Raw genomic sequence first — 12,817 nt, forward strand, 5'->3', positions numbered from 1 at the left:
AGGAAGATTGGAAGGTAGCTGGAGAATGACATCTGGCTTTCCATAGCTCCAACTTTTTCCTTGCCAGACCTTAGGTTGGCTGCAATCTTCCATCAATCACAGTCCCCTCCAAGCACTCTGTTCCTACAGCTCTGCATTGCTGCAGATTCTAGCAAATGCTTCCTCTCATTGCCCTACCCTAGGCTTAGAGTCTTGGAAGAAGTACAACCAGAATGCTCCTTAGAAGCAAGGATGGCAAGACTACGTCTCACATACTTTGGACATGTTATCAGGAAGGATCAGTCCCTGGAAAAGGACATCATGCTAGTTAAAGTAGAAGGTCAATGAAAAAGAAGGAGAACCTCAATAAGATGGATTGACACAGTGGCTTCAACAATGGGTTCAACATAATAACGATTGTGAGGATGTCAAAGGACTGGGCAGTGTTTTGTTCTATTGTACATAGGGTTGCTATGTGTCAAAACCGACTCGATGGCACCTAACAACAACAAGCTTAGAGTGATAATAGCTCTCTGCTGTCACTAGCCTTGGAATGTTTTACTATCCCTTGTGCATTTGCCTTAGCTTTGCCCACGTCTTTGTGAATCATCTCTATATTGAACTTCTCTCAACTGCCTCTTTTGAGTGTACCAGCCATTCTCTTTGGGAGGAACTCTTGTTGGTAGGAACCCTGGCTGGTGCTGAAACTTAAAAAAAAGCTGAAACTTAGAAGAATTAAGTAGCTTGCCCCAGTCTCACAATAATAGGGCATTAGTTAAAGTAATGCTAGTTGCTGTAACAAATAAACCCCTAAATCACAGTGGCTTAAAACAAGAAAATTTAATTTCTTGCTCAATGTTTTAGTATCTAGTGCTGCTATAACAGAAATACCGCAAATGGATGGCTTTAACAAAGAGAAATTTATTTCCTCACAGTAAAGTAGGCTAAAAGTACAAATTCAAAGTGTCAGCTCCAGGGGAAGTCTTTCTTTCTCTGTCAACTCTGAAAGAAGGTCCTTGCCCTCAATCTTCCCATGGTCAAGGAGCTTCTCAGGCACAGGGACCTCAGGTCCAAAGGATGCACTCTGCTCCTGGTGCTGCTTTCTTGGTGGTATGAGGTCCCCAACTCTCTGCTTGCTTCCCTTTCCTTCTATCTTTTAAGATAAAAGGTGGTGCAGCCACACCCCATGAAAACTCCCTTTACATTGGATCAGGGAGGTAACCTGAGTAAGGGTGGTGTTACAATCCCACCCTAATTGTCTTAACATAAAATTACCATCACAAAATGGAGGACAACCACACAATACTGGGAATCATGACCTAACCAAGTTGATACACACATTTTGGGGGGGGCATAATTCAATCCATGACACTCACCTAAGTCCAAGATGGGGTTTCCTGAATGGTGGATGGCTCTCCTCCAGATGCAAATCCTGGATACAGGGTCCTTCCATCTCATGGTTCCACCACCACCCACATGTGATTTCCAAGGCCACTGACGTCAAACTCATTGACATCAAACCAAACAGGATCAGAGTTTGGAGGATCAAACACAGAAGGTTCTATTCCTGGCCTGGGAGTGGGAGTCATGGCTACCTGTCATAAGTCATAGGCCAAAACACAGTCACATGGCCACACCCAATTTCAAGAAAGACCCAGAAAAGGTGTGTTCAAGAAGAAAAAAGAAAGCGTTGGTGGAACAGCCACCCAGTCTATGCCTCAAGGAGGGGGTATGGAAGTACAGGCTCAAACTCAGAGCTTTCAACTCAGAATCCAAGGCCTCTAGTATACAGAATTTCCTGTTGCTGTCGAGTCACTTCCAACTCAAAAGAACCCTGTAGGACACAGTAGAATGTCCCATAGGGTTTCCAAGATTGTCAGTCTTTGTTCACAGTATACGCCATGCATTTGATGTGTGCATTAAATAACAAAGCCCCACTACCTAAGTTGGGGTGAGGGGGAAGAGAGCGAGAACAATTTGAATAATGCGCTGGATTCAGACCATGATTCCACCAGAGAGGCTCTACTCTGACAAGAACATGCGATGAGAAGCATGAACTGCTGCTGCCTCGGTCTGTCTCAGCTCCACTTGCTCTTCGTAATGCAAGCATCTCAGTGCACGTGATTCGAGTGTTTAAAGATGTTCATTTTGCTATCACTCCAGTTCCAGTGGCCAACAAGTCCACTCCAACTCATGACGACCCCATGTATGTCAGAGCAGAACTTTGCTCCTAGGGTTTTTCAATGGCTGGGTTTTCAGATGTAGACCACCAGGCCTTTCTTCCAAGGTGTCTATGGACAGACTTGGACCTCCAACCTTTCAGTTAGCAGCAAGCATGTTAACTGTTTGTACTACCCAGGGAATCCTTTTTATCACTCAAGTACAAATTGCTTTTATTTTATCTTTTTAATTTTGGTGAAGATATACACAGCATAACATAACACGCGTTCATCATTTCTAAATGAACAGTTCAGTCGCATTAGTTATATCCTTCATGTTGTGGCACCATTCTCACTGTCTCTGCCCATACTGGTTCACTACCATTGACTTAGACTCACTACCCCCCAAACATCTCATCTATGCTTTAGAGTACATAGTTTTTAAATTTTTAAATAAAATAACATTTGTGTCAGCCCTACGTAACATGAGTTCCCCAGATTACTTGTTAGGGAAACATTACCTTTGTGAGACACGTTCTTTCCTCAAATTCCTGGATCGTTGGAAATGCTTACAAGGTAGGGAAAAAAGGCAAAGTCACTAGGTCAATACTTATTGAGTGGTGAATCTGCAGATTTACATCACGATGCAAAAAGTCCACCGTGTCTGTATTCTCCAAGGGTGTGTGCTAATGCTATAAAACTCACACGTAGTAGAGAAACATCCATGAAGGTGTGAACAGGAGAGCCTTCTACAGTCTGAGTAGAGCTGAGGTGCATGTCACTTGGGAGGCAGGTTCTAAATTCAGTGGGTAAGACAAACAAAGCATATAATCAATATTACTCTCAAAAATTCCAAAAGGGACTGCAAACTGGAGGCTGCATATTTTTGTTTATATAATCCTATTATAGTAATATTTATCATTAAATGTATATAGTTTTACACACACAACTTTTATGTCTGAGAACTCAATGGTGGCAAGACAAATTCAAGTCCCAAATTAAGAACGGCCAATTCAGTACATCAGTGTAATTGGTTTTTAATAAATTGTCAATTGCCAAGCAATATTATATGCTTAAAAAACTAGGTTCTCAAAGCCAACATTGGGCCTACCCATTGCTGACTCTGTCCCTTCTCCCCAAGCTCCTAACTTGGGACTGTTCCATGAGCCTGTGCCATGCAACTCATCTTCCCCAAATGAGTAATAACTCCGGCAAAGGGAGAGTCAGAAATGTCCTGACAGGAAGGCCTGGCCACCTGCTAGAGGAACCTTCCACTTTTTTCCTCTCACTCACCTTTTCTGCTTCCCTTTTCCTCCTAAAGGGCAAGTCTGAAGGTAGGTGTTCAGGTTAGTCACCCAGGGTAAGCTGTTCTGACTTGTTGACAGTAAATTCCTCTCCATCCTAAATTTTCATGACTGACATAGAAGCGCGTTGTTTCAACATCACTTTCTGAAGTCTCCCTCCAGAAACCTCAAGGCAGCAGTGCACGTGGTCAGTGTTCACAGCAGGCTGGGCAGGCAAGCTGAGGCAGTCAGACAATGGCTCTGGAGACACCCAAACTGGGTTAGATGCTCGGCCTCTCCACTTTCATTCACTGAGATATTGACCAAGTGATTCAATGAGGCTCTCTTTCTCCTCTATAAAATGGGTTATTGGACTGTTGTGGAGATTAAAATACATCATGCAAGTTAAGGGCTTATACCTACAATAAGGCCTGGCACAGAGTAGGTGATTTTAAACAACCACTTTCATAGAGGTGTGTGTGTGTTTTCTTCCCTCACTCATTCCTTCATATATACAGGTAGTCCCTGATTTACAATGTAATCGAGAGGAACCACACTTACTACCACCCTTTTTTTTATGATTTGTGTATTTTTTGTGTATGTATATGTTAAAATTTTTATATATTCAAATATATCCATAAGTTGGTATGTAATATTTCCAACCCCCAAAGACAAATAAAGATCAGATTTATAAAGACACTGTTAATAAAAGGCAATAATAAAGAAAGCTAAAAAAAAGAGCAATATTCAACTTCCATCAGAACCAACTTCTAACAGAGTTGTTGGAACAAAACCATGTCATAAATCAGGAACGATGTATATATCTCACAAATATCTCTTGCCTACTAAGTGCCTGGCCTGATTCTAGGCATTGGATATACCAACATTGAATAAAATTGATACAATCCTTTCTCCTATGTTCTAGAGTGGGACACAGAGGAGAAACAAACATATACTATCACAGGTGAAGAAAAATAAAGCAAGGTAAGAGAATGAAAACCTCTGGAGCTGCCAAGGTGCTGACTTACAGCGGCCAGGAAAAGTCCCTAATGAGGTGACATTTGAGTGGAGACTGAGAGAAGGGATAGAGGGAGCCACATAGATGTCTGGGGAAAAGCCTTCCAGGCAGAGGGAACAGAAAGTGAAAGGCTAAGGAGAGGAGGGACTACTGGGCTGTTGAGGACAATAAGAAGGCCAAATGGCCAGAGCAGAGGAAGCAAAAAGGACCGTGATAGAGGTCAGAGTTAGCTGAGGACAGACCACATGGTACTTTGTAGTCCAGATTAAGGAGTTTGGGTTTTCTTCTGAGTGAAGTGGGAAGCCATTGGAGATGTCTGGGCAGAAAAGTGACATGCTCTTAGTTATTATTTTTTAATGCACTTTAATTTTTAGAGCAGTTTTGGGTTTACAGAAACATCAAGCACAAAGTACAAAGAGTTCCATATACTCCCTGTCCCGCCACATACACAATTTCCCCTATTTTTAATTTTTAACATCTTGCATTAGTGGGGTGTATTTGTTAAAATTCGTGGCCAATATTGATGCACGATTCACTAAAATCCATAGTTTATACTAGAGCTCATTCTTCCTGTTCTATGTGTTTTGACAAATGCATGATATCATTTTGTTGTTGTTGTTAGGTGCCATTGAGTCAATTCCTACTCACAGCAACTCCATGCGGCAGAGTAGAACTGTCCCGTAGGGGTTTCTAGGCTGTAATCTAGAGGAAGCTGGCCACCAGGTCTTTCTTCTGTGGAGCCACTGGGGGGATTCAAACCACCAAACTTTTGGTTAGCCCCCAGGCAACTAACAGTTGCACCACCAGCTCCATTAAATTATCTTGTTAAGGGCTCCTTCTAGGTACTCCATGGAGAAGGCTGGAGGGGCCAAGTGCAGAAGCAAGGAGAGAAGCTAGGAGACTACACTCACAGTTCAGCTGGGGGGTCATGGTTGTTAGGACTAGAGTGGTGGTAAAAGGCATGGTGAAGGGCCATCTGGTAAGGATAATTTTTGAAGACAGAGCTGACTGCAGTTGTTGGCAGGATAGGTGTCGGGTATAAAATACAGGACTCAAGGCTGACACTAGGTTTTTGACCTGAGAAACCCTAGATTGGAATTACCACTTACTGAGATGGGGAAGGCTACAGGAGTAGTTTGGAGGGGAAAATCAAGAGTTCATTTATTCCATAAACGCATCATTGAGACTCTTTCTTGCACCAGGCATCGTGCTCAGCACTAGGAACACAGTGGTGACTGGAAAGAAACATGCTTCACACTCATGAAATTCAAGTAGCAAAAACGGGCAACAGTCCTAAATAGTCCTAAATAGGAGTCAGGCACCGTGCAAAGTCTTTTTCATGTATTACTATTTAATGAAGCGTACTGTCTGGTGGGAAAGACAACCACTAAACAAATAATTACTCAAACATTTATTTAATTATGAGTGAAAAAGTACAGGGCATATTCTTCTGTATAGTTCGGGAGATCTTCTCCCCTAGTTCTTAAAAAAAACAAAAAAAAATTTGCCTCGCAGCCTGTTCTGACTCATGGTGATTCCATGCACGTCAAAGTAGAACTATGCGCCACACGGTTTTCAGTAGCTAACTTTTTGGGAGTAGATCATTAGATTTTTCTTCCAAGGAGCCTCTGAGTGAACCCAAACCTCCAACATCTTGGTTAGCAGCAAGTGCATTATCTATTTACTCCAACCAGCGACTCCCTAGGCTTTTTGACGGGGGTTGTTCTACACTCATTTCTGTAGTCCCTGAGGATGAGAAAACAGATCTGAGCTGCTTTGATAGGGGATCCTCAGTGGACTTCTCCTTGGCCATGTCCTCCAGCAGCAGTTCTGTCTGCACTGGCCTTAGCCACAGAGACATGTAGCTGACACCATGGCACTGCAGCTTAGTCAGCAGCCAGCCTGTCGCACGCAGTTTTGCCCATACCACAAGGGACACTGAAGACATACTGTACCTCCCCAATGGAGAGGTGACCATGATGAACCCCAGCCAGCTGTTACCATCAGCCATGCCCCATATACAGTGCACAAGTACTGGCCAATGAGTCCAAGGTCGTTGATGTCATCCCAAATGGAGGCAGGGCTTTCCTAGAATGCATTCCCCTTGTAGCTGAGGATCGCCTGAACCCCTGCATAGGCATTGTTGACCAGCATATGCAGACGCCCATACTGCTCCCAGTTCATCTGCTCAAACAGGCTTCACACTTCATTTTCCTAGCTTGAATCACATACCACGGGCATGCAGGATTTTGCCTCCTGAGCAGTGGCTTGAAGTGCATCCAAATGGTGGCCAGAAATTCAAGCCTGACTCAGAAGAGGACATGGAACAAGGAATATTATTGCTAATGTCAGATGGATCTTGGCTGAAAGCAGAGAATACCAGAAAAATGTTTTATTGACTATGTAAAGGCATTCAATTGTGTGGATCACAACAAATTATGGATAACATTGCAAAGAATGGGAATTCCAGAACACTTAATTGTGCTCATGTGAAACTTTTACATAGACAAAGAGGCAGTCTTTCAAACAGAACAAGGGGATGCTGCATGGTTTAAAATCAGGAATGGTGTGTGTCAGAGTTGTAACCTTTCACCATACTTATTCAATCTGTATGCTGAGCAAACAATCCGAGAAGCTGGACTATATGAAGAAGAACAAGGCATCAGGATTAGAGGAAGACTCATTAACAACCTGTGTTATGCAAATGTCAAAACCTTGCTTACTGAAAAAGAAGAGGACTTGAAGCACTTACTGAAGAAGATCAAAGACTTCAGTCTTCAGTATGGATTACACCTCAACATAAAGAAAGCAAAATCCTCACAACTGGACCAATAAGCAACATCATGATAAATGAGGAAAATATTGAAGTTGTCAAGGATCATTTTACTTGGATTCATAGTCAATGCTCGTGGAAGCAGCAGTCAGGAAATGAAACAACATATTTCATTGGGCAAATCTGCTGCAAAAGACTTCTTTAAATTGTTAAAAAAAAAAAACAAAAACAAAAACAAAGATATCACTTTGAGGACTAAGATGTGCCTGTCTCAAGCCATGGTGTTTTCAATTGCCTCATATGCATGTGAAAGCCAGACAATAAATAAGGAAGACCAAAGAAGAATTGATGCCTTTCAATTATGATGTTGGCAAAGAATAGTAAATATACCATAGACTGCAGAAGAATAACACATCTTCCTTCAAAGAAGTACAGCCAGAAAGCTCTTTAGAAGCAAGAATATCAAGACTTCATCTCACATACTTTAGACATGTTATCAGGAGGGACCAGTTCCTGGAGAAGGACATCATGCTTAGTAGAGGGTCAGTGAAAAAGAGGAAGACCTTCAGTGAGATGGATTGATATAGTTGCTGAACAATGGGCTCAAACGCAGCAACAATTTTGAGGATGGTGCAGGACCAGGCAGTGTTTCATTCTTTTATCCATCCATAGGGTCACTATGAGTCAGAATCAACTTAACGGCCCCTAAAACACAGCATACTGGACTGAAATGAAGAAGAAGTATTTTTGAGGGTATGGTCATCATGAAAAGACTTCCTGTCATGCTCAGATCCGAGACCACCCATAATTTTGATGGTGGGGAATGACCACCTGCCTAAATCCAGGCCTGTCATGCTCAGCCCCATTCTCACGCTGCTGCTCAGGTCATTACCCCAGTATGGCAGGCCATCCTTTCTCCTCCCTGCTTGTCCATTCCAACTGTACCAATCCTACAAGAAACTTCTAAACTCCAGACAGCAATAACTTCTCCCTCTGATCACCACACGTCTACAAGAACCAAATTCATTGGCTCCAACTTACCTCTCCAAACCCATTTGGATATATTCCATTCAACATCTGATCACGTCTTGTCTTCTACTATTCTGAAATTTATCTTAAGTATGAATGTTTAAGGAGCCCCGGTGGTGGAATGGTTAAGCACTCAGCTACTAACTGAAAAGTCAGTGGTTCAAACCCACCAGCTTCTCCTCAGGAGAAAGATGTGGCAGTCTGCTTCTGTAAAGAATTACAGTCTTGGAAACTCTATGGGGCAGTTCTACTCTGTCCTACAGGGTCACTATGAATCAGAATCAACTCAATGGCAGAGGGCCTGGTGGGTATGAGTGCTTACTCCCTAGCAAGGCAGCAAACTCCTTGAAGGCAAGGTCAATGCCGTGTTCTGCTTGTATATCCCAAACACGACATATCACAACACAACATACTCAGGGGCTGAGATCATTCAGGAGACTGCAAAATGAAGACAGTGACAGTGTCAACAGAGGATATCAGAATCTAGCTCTCTAATCTGAAGGGAAAAAAAGGCACCTTGTCAGTGCCCAGGGGAGTTCAGCCTGACTCAGGCTAACCAACATGCTCATGAGGCTGAGAAGCCTACCAAAAAGTCAGTTGATTAATTTCCAGTGGGAAAAAGAAATAGAATAAAATGTTCAGATTGGCGTGGTCTGAGCTGGCATGATTCCTTCCCTTGAGCCAAATCACAGGGAGAGCCAAGTCATGATTGGAAACCATTTTATTTTATTTTACTGCTATGAGAAGTCATTTTTGCAGGAACCAGAAAATAATTGAGCCCTTTATGACACAGTACAGTTTCTGGGAGAGGAATCATGGAGGTATAAGTTGCCATTTATAACTAATGGAGTGATTTCTCCAACCTGGGTGAACTTATGGTGCTTCTCATGTATTTTACAGGGTCCAGATCTCTCCTTGGCTGAAACCATTATACCACCCACTAGAGTTTACAGATTAGCCTCTTCAGGCTTAAAAAGATGCCCAGGACATTATATCAAGCGCGTACAAGGGCTCTTCCTGCCTAGGAATAGCCCAAAGGGACTAATTTAAGTTTTTCTTCTTTGTGTATATTTGGAGGAAATCCACCACTATGTTCATTTCTGACTCAAGAAGGGGAAATTAAGGACAAGGATGTTCTAGAATCAATTTTTATCTACAGATAAAATTTTTCAGACAGCTAGTTTCAAAGACTAGTGGACATACCTTAATATTATCATCATCAAGAAACATTAGAAGTATTTGGAAACCATAATGATTCCGGATATGGCCACAAGTGAAAATTCAACTGGAAAAGTGTGTACCAAGTGTCTAGAACTCTTCAGGGCAAGGCACGCTCTCTCTGCGTAGCCCTTCACAATTAAGAAAGCACATTCACCAAGATGTGATAGGGAAAGAAAACTTACATGTGGGGACCAGATTTTGTGTTTAGCCTTTTACACACGTCAACACGTTTGCACCTTACAACAACCCAGTCTACTACGAATTTTGTTTTACAGACTAGGAGACCGGAGCTTGGTGAAGTTGGCTGGGTTGCTTATTGTCAACAAGTCTGGAGGGACAGACTAGTCAGCAACTGAACTCAATGTTGTTGACTCCACCACCAAGCTTCTCCCATAACCCCATTCTGGGGTCACTCAATGGGGAAATGCCACTCGGGGATTTAGGTTCAACTTCACAGAGAGGGACAGCGGTGGCTGTGCTTTCCAAATTGGCTGCACATCAAAATCATGTGAGAAGTTTGTCATACACAGACTTCTAAGTCTCACCTCAGAAGTTCTGATTCTGTGGGTGTGGGATGGGCCCCAGAAGGCTAAATTTTTCCAGCCTGAGGCCAGTCCCAGGACCTGTACTGAGTAACTGTGGATATTTCAGGCACTGCCCTGCTTATAAAGCACCATGAGATAAGCAGGGGTGGATTATCCAATAGGCAAAGTAAGCACAGTGTTTACCTTGCTTACCAGATCATCTATAGTGAATAATTCCACATTTTTCCGCCTCATCAAAGACTCTGCTTCTAGGTATGGCTCTCTCCCAACCCCACAGCACCTTCCTACAGAATCAAAGCCTCTTTTCAAATTTATAATCCTTAACAGGAACAGATTACCCAGGGAGCAAGGTAATCTATGCCCCTGGGTAATGGGTATGAAATACTAAGTTCTTGGCCTAAGGCTTATGCTTGGCTTTATTCTAGACACTTTGGCTATTTAGCATACCCTGCCTTCTTTGATGAGTCCCTGGGTTGTGCAAATAGTTAATGTGCTTGGCTACTAACCTAAAAATTGGTTTGAGTCCACCCAGAGGTGCCTCAGCAGAAGAGCCTGGCAATCTACGTCCCAAAAATCCTCCACTGAAAACCCTGTGGAGCACAGTTCTGTTCTGATATACATGGCGTTAGAAGGAGTCAGGGCTGACTCAACAGCAAGTAATTGTTTGTTTGTTTCCTTGCTTGCTTTGTTTGCTTTGTTTTATAGATTCTCCACCAAGTTGTGGGACAGTATAAAACTCACTGGTTTTTAACATTCCCCATGAGAACTTGACCTAGTCACTTAATTTCTCTGAGCTTTGGTGTCTCCATTAGTATAAGTGAGGCTTATAACAACCACTCACTAGGGGTATTATGAGGTTCAAATAAAATAATACATGTCTTAGCTTTGATAGCTGATGTTTATCGGATGCGGAGGCTAAGGGCACTGTTTCTGGAGCCAGGCTGTCTTGATTCCCTTCCTAAAGCTTCTACTAACTAGCTGTGAGTTACTTTGTTTCTTTATGCCTTTGTGTCATTATCTGTCAATACTACTAGTACAACAACACTAGTACAAATTCAGAGTTTTTTGGAAGAACCAAATGAATTAGCCTATCAAATGCTTAGCTCAATTCCTGGCTCGTAGTAGGACTTAAATGTTATCTAGTATCTGTTGAAGCCACACTATGTGCCAGGCACTGTGTCATGAGTCGATTCTGACTCATAGCAACCCTATAGGTATTATTACTTTTCCCATTTTACAAATGACAAAGCTAAGTCATAGTGTCTTGCCCCAGGTCTTCCAGCTAGCAAATGGTGGTGCCAGATACTGAACTTGGGTAGGCTCCAGGACTTAGAAACACTGTACAGTACTGCCTCCAACATGGCCCACACCCTCACAGTAATGTGAACTCTTAATGCATAGTCCTATCTCTCCTTCTGACTGTAGGCTTCTTAAGGGTCAAAACAAGTCTAAAGCCATGTTTTATCCCCTGCCTTTTGTGCGAAGTCCTGCTCACATTAGAAGATAAGCCCCCAAAATTTCGAAAGACAGGGAGGCAAGGGACGATGCTGTGTGTGTTGCAGTCTGCAGCTGACAGCCACTTTTAGACTTCTGGAAACTGAGAAGAGAGCTTGACCAGTTAAGGGCCTGAGTAGCACATTTACTTGACTGTGCTTTCCTTTCTTCTCCAAACAGAACTTAAACATGTTTCCACGGAGCTCTGCAAGGCAATATTGTGGTTTATACTCTGCTGCCGAAGGCTTGTGCTAAAGTCCACTCTCTCTTTACCAGCAGGAATGAGTCTCCAGGGTAGGAAGGGTGGAACTTTGGGACATCCACAGGGGTCATCTTAGACTCAGGGGATGCTATATGTGGAAGGGACCTCACAGCCCTAAAGGTCGTAGAGTCTGACCCATTGCCGGGAAACCAGAGCCCAGAGAGATTCCAGGGTGAACCAGTGGTCAGCCAAATTCCCTCCCTAGCTTTCTGGTTCTCCGATTCCAGGCTGCTGGTCTCTGGAAAGTTGTTTCTCATGTACCCTTTTGAATCATAGCCCCTTGGCTTGCTCCATCTAAAACTGGCCTACCACCATCTACTTTTACATCCTGATGTACCCACTCCAGAGTGGTTGCTTTGAAACAGAGCCAGCGCTTCCAGTAAGTATATATAACAGAATGGTGATTTCAGAGCATGGGGCCTGGTGGAAACAAAACCCAGACATGTAAAATTTGACACCTTACCCGGCATAAGTACCCAACACCCTACTCCCAATCCCCACTGCCTGCTTCACCTCCACCTTCAATGTGCCCATAATTTCATTTTGGAGAAACCCACAACCAACACGGGTCACCAGGGGCCAAATTCCCTGGCAGCAGCAGGCTTTTAAAAGGGAGACATGTAAAAACATGTCAAGACCTATGGGGCTTTCTAACACATTAGAAGGGCCCAAGAAAACTGAGCTTCACCAAGTATAATATTATATTTTCCTTTAAGAGATTTCTTAATTGGTTCCATGCAAAAGGCTTGCACGTAATGAGTTTTAAATAAATAATAATTATATTTCAACACCCTGACTGGTCAAGAAAGTGTCTTTTGCCCTAACTTTAGGTGAGCTTGGGGACGGAAAAGAGGCCTGTTTGACACACATGGGCCTCACTGCCAAAGGTGAGACCTCAATTCTTGGGCTCAGAGATAATTAACCATGATTTAGATGCTCAATTCTGTTTTGCCAATTCAGTGTCAAATACAGTACTAGGTACTGGTGAGGTGGGGATGAAGGGCTGTGTATCTGGATGCTAAGAATAATTAAAAGGTGAAGTTTATTTGGGCTT

At 42.9% G+C, this 12,817-nt stretch overlaps 1 pseudogene; it reads right to left on the reverse strand.

The window, feature by feature from the left end:
• Positions 1-6,015: 6,015 nt before the first annotated feature.
• The window catches only part of LOC100660468 (dehydrogenase/reductase SDR family member 1-like), an 84,866-nt pseudogene continuing 78,064 nt past the window's right edge, over positions 6,016-12,817 (reverse strand).

Source organism: Loxodonta africana, chromosome 14, assembly GCF_030014295.1.
Source record: "Loxodonta africana isolate mLoxAfr1 chromosome 14, mLoxAfr1.hap2, whole genome shotgun sequence".
In the NCBI taxonomy this organism is placed as follows: domain Eukaryota; kingdom Metazoa; phylum Chordata; class Mammalia; order Proboscidea; family Elephantidae; genus Loxodonta; species Loxodonta africana.